Here is a 16,541-nt window from a genome sequence, read left to right on the forward strand (position 1 = left end):
CGCTGCCATCCTTCTCTTCCTCCCAGTCCTGGCCATGGATGTCCACTGGGTCAGAGCAGCCACCTTCCCTGTCCCTTGTGCCCTGGGGTCTTGGATCCCTCAGCTGGTCGGGAGCCCCCCGTAACCCCGCTGGCAGCACTGTCCTCGCCATGACCTGCACCTTAACCCCCATTGAGCTTCCTGCAACTGTAAAAATTAATAGTTAAAAATTGGAGGGAAAAAGCTTAGAGATAAAATAATCCCAATAATAACCTCCTAAGGGGAGAAATAAAACCGATTTGTGCCAAGTCCACTTATAGCCAGTGTCCTCCCCCAGAGCACCGAACGCAGCAGCCAACAGCAGCTCAGCTTGCCCCACGGCAATTCACTCAACACACTGTGAGGGGGGAGCTGCCATGGAAGGCACAATCCTGTAGGGGATCAGGAGGGGAGGTTAGAGAGGAACGAAGGCTGCTGCCGTGTTTGAAGCGCTGGTCTTGGACTTGTGAAATGTTGTTTCAGTTCTCTGCTTCTTCACAAGCTTCTTGTGTAACTTTCAAACCAGATTTCCAAAGGCTGGTAGATACCTAACTATGCACCCGGGTGCCTGAGTAGGCGCTGTACCTAACTCCCATCAATTTCCAATCCCACTGGGGGATCTGTGTCTTGAGGTGCCAAAAGACCTCCAGAAATCTGCTGCTCCATGCACCAGGTCCCTTCTGTAAAGCAGGGGTAATAGCACAGCATAGGGGTGCTGAGAGGATAGATACAATTAAGGCAGTGGAGTGCCTAGATACCAGGGTGATGGAGGCCAGGTAGGGGCCTAGGATAGATATGACCTGATAGGTCTTTACTTTTTCCAAATTCCATAATTTTGCTTTGGGCAAATATTTGTGGCTCCCATAATTGTATTTTTAATAAGTGTCTTTGTTTTTAAATTGATCTGGCAAAAACATTGCTGACAGGCCTGGGTGTCGCGTATTGTAGGTGGGGGGAGGCTAAGCCTGCCCAAGCAGCCCAGAATGGCCCTGCCCACGCTCCATCCCAAGGCCCCCTCCTGCTTTCCGCTTTCCCCTTGGCCCCCCCGAAGAAGAGCAGACTGCTCTTCTTCTGGGAAGTGTGCCGGGGTTGGGCTACATTTAGAGCCTGGGGCTGGGATTTGAGGGAGCTGGGGCTGCCTAGTGCTGGGGGCCCCCGGGTGGTGGGGCCATGCTGTCCAGTCAGGGCTGGCCTTACCATGAGGTGAACTGAGGCAGCTGCCTCAGGTGCCAGACTGGGGGTAGGGGGTTGGGGCGCACCACTGGGACCCAGAGTGTAGAAAATTGTGTCTGCTGCTGGTGCGTATGTATTCTCTCTGCTCTAGATGCAGAGAGATGGTGGAGAGCTGTGCTGGAGGAAGGAGGGCACAAGAGACATAACAGGCAGGCAGGAGAAAAGGTGAGAGGGAATCACAGAAAGCAGCAGGAGCTGCAGGGAGAGAGAGGAGTAGGAGCCTCTTATGTACCTCTCTAGCCCCCCCAGGAGCCGGGACTGATTAACACCAGCTTCGCAGGGAGCTGCCTGTTTCCTGCTGCTTCCCTGAACCCACTTGAGGAGAACAGGCCGTCAACTGAAGAAGTAGGAGCCAGTTAGGCCCTTAAGACGCTGATATCTTCCCTCCCTCAGGCCCTGCTACCAGCCTGCTTATTTGTCCCCTTCAACTGAGTGTTGAGAGCCACTATAGCTGGCACAGAACAGCAGTCATGAGTGAAAGAAGAAAACGCCCCTCTGGGGCAGCATTCAGAAAAAGGAAGCAAGCAAAGGAAGCTTTTCTATCTAAGCAGGAAGGAGCTCTCCTGAGATACACAGACACAAATGTTCGCAGTGAGTCTTCCGGCCCCAGTGAGGATATGAGTGGTGAGGAGATGCCTGATCTTCCAGTTAGTCAGAGTGCAGGTGACCTGGCAGCTTCTGCGGCATCCATATCTCCATCTCAAATGGATGTAACCATGCACATTCCTGAAGAAAAGTGTAGATCAGAGAAGAGTGTGGTGGAGGCCCAAGAAACAGCTGCTGCTGAGTTTAGTTCCTTAAGTCTAGATGATCCAGGACTGTGGACCCACTTGAGCAGTAGCCTGAGGGACTTCCGTGTACTGCATGGGCCACAGTAAGTAAAAAACTTCATGTTCCCCAAAGACAATGAAAATAGAAGTGTCCATCCAACACATTACTGGCGTGACATCCCCAATGGTGGCAAAGTGGAGAGGCCATGGCTTATGTACTCAGAAACCCAGAATGCTGCATACTGTTTTTGTTGCAAATTCTTCCAGTCTAATGCTCCAGCCACATTGGGTTCTACAGGAACAAAGGACTGGAAAAATCTGGCTAGAAATCTGGCATGCCATGAGAAGGCAGCAAATCACCAGAGAGCATTCCATAGGTGGAAAGAGCTTGGGATCTGATGAAGGTTAAAGGCCACTGTGGCGGTTCAATGATGAAACAGAACACAGCTTTATGCAAGCAAGCAGGCTGGTCAGCTGAGACGGGCTGTTCTGCCCCCCCGCCTTCCACCTTCTCCTTTTATTATATTTCTTCCCTCTAAGCATTACACACTGCTACCGCAAAAAGATACACAAAGGAATGTATGACGTTGATTAATGTACTTATTTGCCATGCTTTATCTACTACAATCCTGGTTCTCAGGCCTTGAGCCCAGGCTAAGAAAGCCTCCCACAGTTGCTGTCCCAACAATCAAGTTCTCATGGTTCATATCTAGCCCTTGTCCTTGGATAGAGCAATGTGTGCATTGCTTCTACAGAACAGTCAGGGTGTGCCCTGCCTGCTTCCAGGTGGAATAGCTAAACATGAACCCTTCATCCCCCCGTTTTTTATTTAATGATATTTGGCCATCTCATGGTAGCCGTCAATTTGTTTTGTCATGCTATTTAACTCCCAGACAGACAAGGACATAACCTGGGGAGCTTTCCAGGGCAAAATTTTACAAAGTCTTAACAAGGAAGGAATACATTGTACACAGCAGCAGCAAAAAATAAGCCCAATGATTACAAACACAGAATAACCAAAAAGCTGTCGCAGCCATTCTAGAGAGGGCAGCCAACCTGTAAGCCAATTCCAAAAACCCTCAAACCCCAGATCTTGGCGTATGGGTGTTGTAAGACTGGCCAATTCAGCCAGTCTAGTTTCTATGGAGCGACTATTATCAGTTAAATTAAAGCAACACATGTGCTGAAATGTGGAGCAGCCTAGATGGTGTTTCAGGAGCAGAAAATCAATGGCTGCTCTGTTATCCAAAATTGCATCCCTTAATTCGTGTTGTTCTGTGTTAAGTAAGGCAATAGCCTGGGATGTTGTATTAATTGCCTTTGCTGCAAAGCATGCCAGGTTATTTAAAGTTCTGGCTGAATACATAGCAAGCGCGGGGACCCCAACAATAGAGGCCGCTAAGGCAGTATACTCAGCACGACTAAAAAGCTCAACATCTGCAATACAATCATCTGAAAGGGGTACACTTCTTTTACTACGGTTTTGACAAGCAAAAGGCAATATAAGTGTCATTCTACTAAGACAGCAAAGGGTGCCATCACTTAAATTTGCAGGAATATAATTAAAGGTGCGTGAACCGCAAGTAAAAAACCATCCTGATGGTAGGATGATATGGCCATAATTATATGAAACATTAACAGCATGGGAACAATTTAAAAGGGGTTGAGAAATTTTTCGACAGCCCAAGGGCACCTTTGTACTAGTGCAGTTAACTACACGCGCACAGGTGACATTGTGAGCCCCGGCCGGGTACGGTGTGTGGAGGGATATAGCCGTGCAAGGCAGAGTATAGTTGGCCGGGCCCCAATTAGCCATGCTAGAGTACTGGGAGGAAAGATTCGCATAAGCAGAGAACAGTGTCTTATTCTCCATCTCCTCAGGGTGATGACATGACATACTGGAATAAGGCATGTACCTAACAAATCTCCGGCTGCTACAGAATTAGATAGACAAAAGTGGGTAACATTTGCTATTGAAGCCAATCTTTCCCATATGTTATATGTCATTCGGGCTCGTAACGGGGGAAGCGCTTCCGAGCCAACCCCTACAGGAAATAGCAGGCACAAAAGGCACACAATCATCACAGAATTAGCAGTGATTTGGGCGAGAATCGCCACAAACAAAGTCTCAGGAGTCTCTGGCTGTTGATCTGCTGCCAGCCTTCGTTGGGCCACGGCGACCAATGCTTTTACTGCTCCCCATGTCACGGCCCGGTATCCACCAATGTGATATAGGCCATCATGTGCCAGCAATGCCCCTCTGCCATATACATTGGTCAAACTGGACAGTCTCTACGTAAAAGAATAAATGGACACAAATCAGATGTCAAGAATTATAACGTTCATAAACCAGTCGGAGAACACTTCAATCTCTCTGGTCACGCAATCACAGACATGAAGGTCGCTATCTTAAAACAAAAAAACTTCAAATCCAGACTCCAGCGAGAAACTGCTGAATTGGAATTCATTTGCAAATTGGATACTATTAATTTAGGCTTAAATAGAGACTGGGAGTGGCTAAGTCATTATGCAAGGTAGCCTGTTTCCTCTTGTTTTTTCCTACCCCCCGCCCCAGATGTTCTGGTTTAACTTGGATTTAAACTTGAAGAGTGGTCAGTTTGGATGAGCTATTACCAGCAGGAGAGTGAGTTTGTGTGTGTATGGGGGTGGGGGGGATGTGAGAAAACCTGGATTTGTGCAGGAAATAGCCCAACTTGATTGTCATGCACATTGTGTGGAGAGTTGTCACTTTGGATGGGCTATCACCAGCAGGAGAGTGAATTTGTGTGGGGGGGTGGAGGGTGAGAAAACCTGGATTTGTGCTGGAAATGGCCCACCTGATGATCACTTTAGACAAGCTATTACCAGCAGGACAGTGGGGTGGGAGTAGGTATTGTTTCATATTCTCTGTGTATATATAAAGCCTGCTGCAGTTTCCACGATATGCATCTGAGGAAGTGAGCTGTAGCTCACGAAAGCTTATGCTCTAATAAATTGGTTAGTCTCTAAGATGCCACAAGTACTCCTTTTCTTTTTACGTCTCCTCCGTTTCCGTCCCGTCATTGTCGACTCGGGGGGCAACGCGGTCTCCTCCAAAGTCAGCTGAAACTCTGGTATGGGATTCGACAGCCCCTGGTGCCATGCCATGTTGTTTAAGTACCGGTCGCACACACCGGGCCGGAACCCACAACGGTCCTGCAGGGAGAGACACAGCAGCATATCCCCGACCCCAAGTGATTAGAGGTACTGGGCCCAACCACTGTGGATCGGGCAGCTGACGGTAAAAGACACGCGGTCTTTCCAGTACCTCAGATTTGTGAAAATGCCGATCCGCAGGGGTCTGTTGATCTGCATTCAGTGTTAAATTATTTAAAGTAAACAAGAGGATATGCATTTGTTGTTGAATGTCTCCTAAGGTTCGGAGACGCAGCTCCCCTTGTTTTAATTGTTTATCTAGCAAGGTTTTGAGTGTGCGATTGGCACGTTCAACAATGGCTTGGCCCGTGGAATTATAAGGGATTCCGTGTTTAAGACGGACGTCCCAGCGGGCACAAAAGGTGGAGAGGGCTGCAGAGCAGTAGGCTGGGGCATTATCTGTTTTAATTTGGCAGGGGCGACCCATAACAGAAAAGCAGGCCAGCAAATGGTGAATAACTTTGTTAGTGGCTTCCCCACGTTGTGGGGTTGCCCAAAGGAAGCCTGAATAAGTATCAACGGAAACATGTAAAAACGAATAGGGGCGAAATTGTGGCACATGAGTAACATCCATTTGCCACAGCTGATTTGCTGCGGTACCTCGGGGGTTAACGGCATAAGAAAAAGTAGGAGCAGCAGCAGCACAGTGGGGGCAGGAACGAACAATGGAACATGCATGATCAGCAGGAATGTGAAACTGCCGGGCCAAAACAGAGGCAGACTGATGAAAAAAGGCATGGCTTTCAATGGGGTCAGAAAAAAGGGAATTTACCTGACCACGCAACGCGCGATCGGCGCGGGCATTGCCCTCAGTGAGTGGCCCAGGCAGAGGGGTATGACTGTGAATATGAGCAACAAAGTAAGGGAAATGACGAGTGGCAAGAAGATGCTGCAAAGAGAAAAACAGGCGAAGGAGGTCTGCATCAACCTGAGGGGTAATGAGGGCAAGGGGTAAATGATCAATTACCTGATAAACATAATGGGTATCCACAATTAAATTAAAGGGACAATCAGCAAAAAGTTGAAAGGCCAAAATAACAGCAGCCAATTCTGAACGCTGTGCAGAACGCTGAGGCAGTGTAAAACGAGAATGCCAACGAGGGGGGTCACCCAACTGATAAGTGACTACACCTCGGTGGGGAGAGCCATCAGTAAAAAGAGTGACAGCAGAAACAATGGGTTGAGAGCGGCTAAGACGATGAACAACTAGGGGCACCTTTTGGGTAATGACCAACCGAGGATCTTTTGGAGGATTGTAAGAAATCTCTCCCACATAATCACAAAGAGCAACCTGCCAGGCCAAGGAGGTGTGGCACAAAGAGTCAAATTCAGTACGGGACAAGGGGAGCACAATGGCAACTAAATCAGTGCCAGTGAGTTGCACTGCACGGTGGCGGGCTTTACGAACAAGATCAGATAGGGCATCTAAATACGGATAAATATTTCGAGGAGGGGTGGATGAAAGGTACAGCCACTCTATAATAGAGACAGCTGTGTCTGTACGGGGTACAAACAGAGCCGCAGTTGGCGTATGAGGGGTGGCAAGAAGAACCAGTCGTAAGGGACGGACCTCAGGGAGTCTGTCCACAAACTGCTGACTCAATGCTGCATTGATTTGTCGAATGCAGGCAGTATGCTTTTCAGTGATGGCAATAACTGCACCAGGTAAACGGGCTCCACACAGGAGCTCAAACAACGGCTGCAGCATTGAAGTGGGGAGACGAAAGTAGGGCCGAATCCAATTTAAATGGCCCAAAATCTGTTGTAATTTAACAAGGGTTAGGGGTTGAGGTAGAATTAATTCTGGACGAACCGGAGCAGCATAGGTTTGTAAAACCTTATATCCGAGGTAGTGGTAGGGATAAGAGCGTTGGATTTTTTCTGGTGCCACTAACAGGCCATTTTGGCCGAGAATCTGAGATAAAGATTCAAGCTGTTGTGCCGTGACCCGGGGACCACTTAGCAAAATGTCATCCATGTAATGGTAGACCTTTAGCGAAGGGTACCGGGCACGGAAAGGGGCAAGGGCCCGATCCACAAAAAGCTGACACAAGGTTGGACTATTTTGCATCCCCTGGGGCAAGACCTTCCACTGATACCTTTGAGAGGGTTGCTGATTATTATATTGTGGCACCGTAAATGCAAATTTTTCGCGATCTTGAGGGCAAAGGGGGATGGTGAAAAAACCATCTTTTAAATCTAACACACAAAGTTCATCGGTTTGAGGAATTAAATTTGGATTTGGTAAGCCAAATTGCAAGGGGCCCATAGGTTGGATGCGTTTATTTATTTCCCTTAAATCATGTAACAGCCGCCAAGCACCCGATTTTTTCTTAATAACGAACACCGGGGTGTTCCAGGGACTGGTGGAGCTCTCCAGTCGCTGTGCTTGCAAATGCTGCTGCACAAGCGAATGAAGTGCTTTTAGCTTTTCTAGAGGGAGGGGCCACTGGTCAATCCATACGGGCTCTAAGGATTGCCATACCAAGGGTAATGCGGAGGGCACGGTGGGTGAGGGAGGGTTTTGGGCCATCAGATGTTAATATCGAGGGTGGTGTCTAACTTTGTAAGTAAATCACGGCCCCAAATATTGAGGTGGACAGGGAGTACAAAAGGGCGGATAGTAGCAAGGGTACGGCCTCCCGGTTTAGAGACTGTGACCCAAGACAAACTGTGGCGCCCGGGTTTACTACCCCCGATCCCCCACAATTCTTTAGAAGGAACCGTAGGCCAACTAACCGGCCACTCCGGATCACAAATCACCGTAACGTCAGCTCCAGTGTCCACCAGCCCTGTAAAAGGAACATCATTTAAGAGAAGTGTTAACTGAGGTTTCGAGGGGCGGACTGACATTGTCAGAGCAACAAGTGGAGAAGACGCGCTGTGAGACGGCGAGTGAGACAACGTCGATCCAAAGCCGCCTCCGCCCCGAGTTCGATCCTCGGCAGCTGGCACCTGATAGGGGACTAAAATCAATTGTGCAATTGACCGTCCACGCGGGAGCGACTGTGGAAGATGAGTCCACACCTGAACCTTAATAATGCCAGTGTAATCACCATCAATGACCCCTGGAATGACAAAAAAGCCCTGTTTCCCAGCATGTGAGCGAGGGAGAACAAGACCTACAAAGCCAGCAGGGAGAGGTCCCGTCACCTGTGTAGGTATGGCACAGACCTCCCCTGGCAGCCGAAAGTCAGTGTCCTCCTGCATGATCAAATCAAGCCCTGCACTTCCAGCAGTCGCCGCCCTCATAGAGTCTACGGATTTTAAGGCAGAGGAGTGGTTGTCTGAGTGGGAAACACCCCCGTTTGGCCCTGGGTTCGGGGGGGACCTGTCGCGCGGTTTCCCGACCCGCTACGACACTGATTAGCCCAATGATAACCTTTCCCACACTTGGGGCACTTCTTTGAGGGTCGGGCTGGTGCCTTAGATGAGCGGCACTCCCGCTGAAAATGACCCTCCTTACCACAGCGGTAACAACGCTTCCCCTCCTTCCCAGTTTTTCTCAGGGCGGCAGCCAGAACTCCAGCCTTGTGGGCTTGTGTGCCAATGTTCTGGCACGCCCGCAGCATGTCTGAGAGCTCTAGAATTCCAGAGGCTTGTGCTGCCTGGAGAGCACGGCGGCAATCCTCGTTTGCATTTTCAACTGCCAATTTTAACAGGAGCTCGTGAGCTGCCTCAGTGTTATCCACCTGTCGGAGGATAGCCTCATGCAATCTGTTGGTAAAATCCAAAAAGGACCCTGAGGCACCCTGACGGATACTGACAAAGCTTTTGGTAGGCTTGCCTGAATCCGGGACCTTCTTGAAAGCATGCTGGGCACAGGTGGAAATAATGGGGAAGACGGCCTGAGGGAGATAGCTCAGTGGTTTGAGCATTGGCCTGCTAAACCCAGGGTTGTGAGTTCAATCCTTGAGGGGGCCATTTAGGGATCTGGGGCAAAAACTTGTGGATTGGTCCTGCTTTAAGCAGGGGGTTGGACTAGATGACCTCCTGAGGTCCCTTCCAACCCTGATATTCTATGATTCTATGAAGTTGAGACTGCATCTCAATAGTAGCAAATGGGCCCTCCCCTGCCAAATGCTCATAAATGATACCATGCTCTCTATGTACCTGAGCTTGGCGTTCTGCCATCTGCCGATACTCACTAAGCCAAATAACATACTGACCGGGTGATAACATCATGCGCAGCAGCGTTTTCCAATCCTCAGGGATTAGGGAGTACCCAGTACCTATCCCTTCAACGAGACCACGCACAAAGGTGCTAGTCAGGCCAAACTCACGAATTGCTTTCTTTACCTCTCTAACCACCGAGTATGGCAAAGTGGTCCAGGTGCCCACGGGGTTGCCCTGGTCATCATTCTGCCAGGTCACCGGGCAAACTGAGACCAGATCAGCCAGCTCCTCCGCTGTAAGATCTGATCGAGCTTTCACTGCGTGAACCATTTGTTGCACCAGCGAAAGCTTCTGAGCAGATACAGATGACCCTCCGGGGGGTCCCAGAGCATGGGGCCCCACGGACGGAGGGTGATCACACACTGGCTCCGGTGGGGAAGGCAAGGGAGGCGGTGGTAATGAAGACACTGGGGGCAAAGCAGGGAGAGGGGGGGCTGTGGGTACAGGAGAGGGTCTTTCCGAAGCGACACGCTGGGTTGCATCAGTAGAAGGGGAGAGAGCTGCAACGGGGATGGCTACAGGAGCCGACGGGCGTGGCGAGATCACCAGCCTCGTGAAAGAGAGCCTATCCGAGGTGACACGCAGTATCGCGTCGCGACAGAGGTGCCAAGCATGTAAAGCCTGCATGGGCGCCCGAGGCTCTTCGTGCAATGTCTGGCCCAAACGCTCCCAGTCCGCTAGCTTAAGGCTTCCGGCTTCAGGATACCACGGGCACTGGGCACGCACCTCCTGTAGCAGGAGAGTAAGTGCTCGAGCCGGGCAGTCATGCTGAGCCTTATGCAGCAAATACTGCAGCTCATTGCGGTGTTGCACTTGCAAAGCAGAGAGGGAGCTTCCCATACTTACCACAATGAAAAATACTCACCGGGATCCACAAAGCGGATGAGTGACGCGTCTGAAACCCTTGCCGGGCGAGGTGAGTGCTGAGGGCCCCACGTTTGGGCGCCAGTTGTGGCGATTCAATGACGAGACAGAACACAGCTTTATGCAAGCAAGCAGGCTGGTCAGCGGAGACGGGCTGTTCTGCCCCCCCGCCTTCCACCTTCTCCTTTTATTATATTTCTCCCCCCTAAGCATTACACACTGCTACCGCAAAAAGATACACAAAGGAATGTATGATGTTGATTAATATACTTATTTGCCATCCTTTATCTACTACAATCCTGGTTCTCAGGCCTTGAGCCCAGGCTAAGAAAGCCTCCCACAGTTGCTGTCCCAACAGTCAAGTTCTCATGGTTCATATCTAGCCCTTGTCCTTGGATAGAGCAATGTGTGCATTGCTTCTACAGAACAGTCAGGGTGTGCCCTGCCTGCTTCCAGGTGGAATAGCTAAACATGAACCCTTCAGGCCACCATAGATGATCAGCATCAAGAGAAGATTGCAACAGTCTCTTTACCAGCAAAATGTTCTGAAAAGGCTCATTGCCATTGTGAGAATGCTTGCTACCCATGACCTAGCACTGCGTGGCACTTCAGATCAGCTGTATGTGCCAAACAATGGAAACTTCCTTAAAATTGTGGAGCTGATGGCTGAGTTTGATGCTGTACTCCAGGAGCATCTAAGAAGAGTCACCACCCACGAAATGTACACACACCACTACCTTGGAAAAACAATTCAAAATGAGATCATACAGTTACTAGCAACAAAAGTCAAACAGAAGATTGTGGCAGATCTGAAGTCAGCAAGATATTACTCTGTTATTCTGGACTGCAGACCTGACCTCAGCCATACGGAACAAATGACTTTAATGGTGTATTTTGTAACAACAACAGAACCTAGTGAAAATGTCCCTGCAATGGTGACTGTCAGAGAGCATTTTCTAGAATTTATTGACGTTAATGATACTACAGGAGCTGGTATGACAAATGTGCTTCTTAAAAAGCTGGAAGATACGGGAATTGCGATAGCTGACATGAGAGGTCAGGGCTACGATAATGGTGCCAACATGAGAGGAAAGAACAGAGGAGCGCAGACTCAGATCCGAGAGTTAACCCTTGGGCTTTTTTTGTCCCATGCAGTTCTCATTCATTGAACTTGGTGGTCAGTGATGCAGCATCAGCTTCCCGTGAGGCTGCTGAATTTTTTAATGTAATTCAAAGCATCTATGTATTTTTCTCTGCATCAACTCATTGACGGCAAATTGTGAAGCAACATCTGGGAACATCCTCTCTGACACTGAAACCACTGAATGCCACGTGATGGGAAAGTCGAGTGGAGGTGATAAAGCCTATCAAACACCAAACTGGGAAGAGAGAGGATGCCATAGTTACCATTATGGAGGATAATGCTATGACAGGAACTGTTTGTGGGAGAACAGTGGCAGAGGGAAATGGAATCACCAGAAACATACATAACTTCAAATTTCTGTGTGGCTTAGTGTTGTGGCCTGACATACTGTTTGAAATAAATGTTGTAAGCAAGAGACTTGAAGGTGTTGACCTTGATATATCTGGAGCAATGGGGCAACTGGACAAAGCAAAGTCATACCTACAGTCTTTCTGGTCAGATGAGGGATTTCAAAATGTTCTGAAGAGTGCACAGAAGTTCACACTCGCACTGAAGCTATTTTCCCACCCATTCAAGAATACAAGAGTCACTGAAGAAGAAGACATTTTGATTACGAGGCACGGGATAATCCCATAAGAAACCCCAACCAACAATTCAAAGTTGAATTCTTTAACCAGGTACTAGATTGTACAATACAGTCAGTTGAAGAACGTTTCATGCAGCTCAGGGAACACAGCGGTATATTTGGGATGTTGTAGGATATTCCAAAACTCCTCACTATACCTGAAGAAGACCTACACCAGCAATGCAGGGCACTAGAGAGAGTGTTGACACATGATGACATGTGCGATATTGATGCGAATGATTTAGGTGATGAACTGAAAGCCCTTTCAAGATACATTTCAGCAGGATCAACTCCAAAGGCTGTTCTGGAATATATGTGCACAAATAAGATGGCCACCCTCTTTCCAAATGTGTTTGTTGCTCTGCACATACTTCTAACACTTCCTGTAACAGTTGCCAGTGGAGAATGTAGCTTCTCCAAGTTGAAGTTAATAAAAACACATCTACGCTCCACAATGACATTGGAGAGGCTGGTCGGCCTTGCAACCATCTCAACAGAGTATGAGCTGGCCCAGACTGTGGACCTTCAGCAGGAAGCAGTTCAAATCTTTGCAACCAAGAAGGCACAGAAAGCACCACTTTGATTATTCAAACAGGTTACAATGCCAGTGTTTACTATGCAGACAAGAAAAGTTACATTTGCTGTTCAGGCGTTTGAAAGTTAAGTGTTACTTAAAATTTTTGAACAAGGCATTTTAAGTTGTTAGTTCTCTTTTATTGGGGTAGGTAGCAGAGTAGTACTATGAGCGAAGTAGAAAAGGAAAAAGGCAGAATTGAGACCTTTCAAAGTTTTGGCCCAAGCGAGGGGGCATGGGGGTGTCATTTGAGCTCCCCGCCTCAGGTGCCAGAATGTTGTGGGCTGGCCCTGTGTCCACTGCTCAGGAGGGCTGGGGGTGCTGGGGCAGGGCATCGCAGAGCTGGGATGGCGGAGCCAGTGGATGCGGGGAGAAGAGAGGGGCTCAGGGCTCTGGCACGGTAAGAGGGCAGAAGGTGTGGAGGAAGGGGGGAGAGGGGCGGGCCTCAGATGAAAGGGGCAGGGCTGGGGGCTTGGCTCCCCCAAAGAGTGGCTCATTCACTGCTCATGACGACAAGGATGAAATCGCATTGCTTAATTCTTCGAGGGAAACACGTGTAATCTGCACATTGGCTAGAATACAAGGAGAGAGCTGAAACTTCTCTTACTGTGGCTTAATTTTTTAATTCCAAGTTGATTGACTCTTCATCACTTTAAGGAATATTAAACCTGTGATTTCAGTTTAGAATAATTATTACTGGCTATTTGCCATTCCCTATGATCAGCTGCCATGTAGAGATCATTAGGAAGGATACATAAAACATTGGCCACATTAACATTTGCTTCCCCTAATGCCCAGTACACAGTATAGCCTCCCCATGCCTAACCCTCTGCTGCCCCCAATGACCCTTTGCCCCAGGTACATTCTTGGATGTGCAGCTGGCACTGTACAAAAACAGTACGTACAACAGTACACTGTTGGAAACAAACCAACCAACCCGAAACACCATTCTAGGATGTATTAGCAGGAGTGTTGTAAGAAAAGTACGAGAAGCAATTCTTTCACTCTGTCCCACGCTGATAAGGCCTCAGCTGAAGTATTCAGAGTAACAGCCGTGTTAGTCTGTATTCGCAAAAAGAAAAGGAGGACTTGTGGCACCTTAGAGATTAACCAATTTATTTGAGCATAAGCTTTCGTGAGCTACAGCTCACTTCATTGGATGCATACTGTGGAAACTGCAGAAGACATTATATACACAGAGACCATGAAGCAATACCTCCTCCCACCCCACTCTCCTTCTGGTAATTATTAAGGAGAGTGATCACTTTAGATAAGCTATTACCACCAGGAGAGTGGGGTGGGAGGAGGTATTGCTTCATGGTCTCTGTGTATATAATGTCTTCTGCAGTTTCCACAATATGCATCCGATGAAGTGAGCTGTAGCTCACGAAAGCTTATGCTCAAATAAATTGGTTAGCTGAAGTATTGTGTCTTGTTTAGGAAAGACGGGGACAAATTGGTAAAAGTCCAGAGAAGAGCAACCAAAATGATTAAAGATCCAGAAAAGATGACCTGTGAAGGAAGGTAACAAAAACTGGGTTTGTTTACTCTGGAGAAGAGAAGACTGAGAGGGGACATGATAAGAGTTTTCAAGTAAAAGGTTGTTACAAGAAGCAGGGAGAAAAGTTATTCTCCTTAACCTCTTTGGATAGGACAAAATGCAATGGACCTAAAGTGCAGCAAGGGCGTTGTAGACTGGACATTAGGAATAGCTTGTGGGATCTTCATCATTAGAGGTGTAACCCTTCTTCCCATCAGAGTTGTCAGCAACAAGGGCCGGGTTCAGTATCTAGGGGTTCCATTCCAATAACACAATGCAAAACCGGCTTGAGCCCCTACCCAGTGACCTGGGACAAATATATTCCACCCCCGCTGGGCGCCTCCAAGAGGCAATACTTCCCCTCTCGCAAGCACAGAGTCTGAGTGTAGCAAAAAGCCTTTTAATAACAGAGAGAAACAAGGTGGCATTATGTTGGGGAAACACCACCAACAGGATTCATAACACAACCCATGAGCAAAAAAACCCACCCCAAGCAAATTGGGGCGTGTCCTTTCCCTTGGGTTCTTGAGTCCAGCAACCCCAAATCACCCAAAGTCCCAAAACTCCAACGACCCAAAAGTCTCTGTCCCTGGTCAGGGCAGCCCCAGAGTTCAAAATTTTATCTGCAGCGTTTTACCTCCCAACCTGGGTGAAGATGGGGTGGGGGAGGAGAAAGAGGTCAGGGGCACCTTACATGATCTGAAGCTGACTGCCCCACAGCTCCATAGGGCTTCGCTCCGCTCCGCTCCGCCCCACCAGCCGCCCCATGATCTGCTCCGCTCGGCTCCGCTCCATGTTCCACGAACTGCTCCAGCCGTCCCACGAACTGCTCCACCGGCCAGTCCGCGAACTGCTCCACCGGCCAGTCCACGAACTGCTCCACCGGCCAGTCCGCGAACTGCTCCCGCCGTCCCGCGAACTGCTCCACCGGCCAGTCCACGAACTGCTCCACTGGCCAGTCCACGAACTGCTCCACCGGCCAGTCCACGAACTGCTCCACCGGCCAGTCCGCGAACTGCTCCACCGGCCAGTCCACGAACTGCTCCAGCCGTCCCGCGAACTGCTCCACCGGCCAGTCCACGAACTGCTCCACCGGCCAGTCCGCGAACTGCTCCACCGGCCAGTCCACGAACTGCTCCACCGGCCAGTCCACAAACTGCTCCCGCCGTCCCACGAACTGCTCCACCGGCCAGTCCACGAACTGCTCCACCGGCCAGTCCACGAACTGCTCCACTGGCCACTCCACGAACTGCTCCACCGGCCACTCCACGAACTGCTCCACCGGCCAGTCCACGAACTGCTCCACCGGCCAGTCCGCGAACTGCTCCACCGGCCAGTCCACGAACTGCTCCAGCCGTCCCGCGAACTGCTCCACCGGCCAGTCCACGAACTGCTCCACCGGCCAGTCCACGAACTGCTCCACCGGCCACTCCACGAACTGCTCCACCCTAGATCTCCAGGCTCCCCCACTACTTACCACAGCGCTCAGCGATTTCAGCTCTTTTGTGATTTCAGCTTGTAGTAGGGGAGCCTCAGCGCCGGTGCACTCTTAGCCCCAAGTGAATTCAGCTCAGCAGCCTGTAACTAGCCTCCTAATGGAATCAACGTTAGCTCTGAGATTCTGAGATTCCACAGTGGAGAGAGGAGGAAGTGCAATTAGCATGTAAGGCCCTCACCAGGGGGCCCATGCCGCCAAGTATTAATACCTGTCCCCAGCCTCTCTCCGTTCACTGGGTTTTGGAGCCCATGACCCCTGCCTAGCGAGTGCTGCTTAGTTGATGGTGAGTCCCTCCATCATAACAAAAGGCCAAGTACAGTTTCACTGTCCTTGATTCCCATAATCAGGGTAATAACAATTTATTCTTCCTGCCCCAATAACAGAGACACTGGGGATCCCACAGCAACCAAAGTGACCATTTGGGCAGCTATGGCCTCATGCTAGGCGGGGTGGGTGTGCCTATGCAAATAAGATCAGCTCCTGAAGTTCTTCTCCACAACTTGCCACACCTCCCCACCAGATGTCAGGGTGGAGCTCATCCTGACTCTTCTTACATCGGTTTTTAAGAACAGCTCAAACACCTGTGAGGAATGGTCTGGTAATGACACAGTCCTGCCTTGAGTTCAGAGGACTAGACTAGAGTCCCTTCCAGTCCTACTCTTCTATGATTCTGTTAATGGAAAAGACATTTCCCTTGGATTATCAGAGTTTGTTTCAAAGCCAGGAACGTACAGATATATTTTCACAGGGACTCACACGAGGTCTGCACCCAGATTTTGCACCAGGATAACTATTTTGGTTAGTGGTGCAAATGTGTTATGGAAATAGTTATACCACTACAACCTCTCGTGTGGACACAGTTTACCAATAGATCGCTAATTCACCTTCCCATGTGGGAACGCTC

The 16,541-nt window shown here is 49.3% G+C and overlaps 2 pseudogenes across 2 annotated transcripts in view; both read right to left on the reverse strand.

The window, feature by feature from the left end:
• LOC311529434 (olfactory receptor 5V1-like) overlaps nucleotides 1-16,541 on the reverse strand; it is a 504,463-nt pseudogene that overhangs the window by 206,933 nt on the left and 280,989 nt on the right. The window lies entirely within an intron of this gene.
• Nucleotides 1-16,541, reverse strand: part of LOC311529399 (olfactory receptor 10A7-like) — a 329,327-nt pseudogene that overhangs the window by 71,344 nt on the left and 241,442 nt on the right. The gene's annotated exons all lie outside the window — the stretch shown is intronic.

Source organism: Lepidochelys olivacea, assembly GCF_965140295.1.
Source record: "Lepidochelys olivacea isolate rLepOli2 genome assembly, chromosome: 13".
In the NCBI taxonomy this organism is placed as follows: domain Eukaryota; kingdom Metazoa; phylum Chordata; order Testudines; family Cheloniidae; genus Lepidochelys; species Lepidochelys olivacea.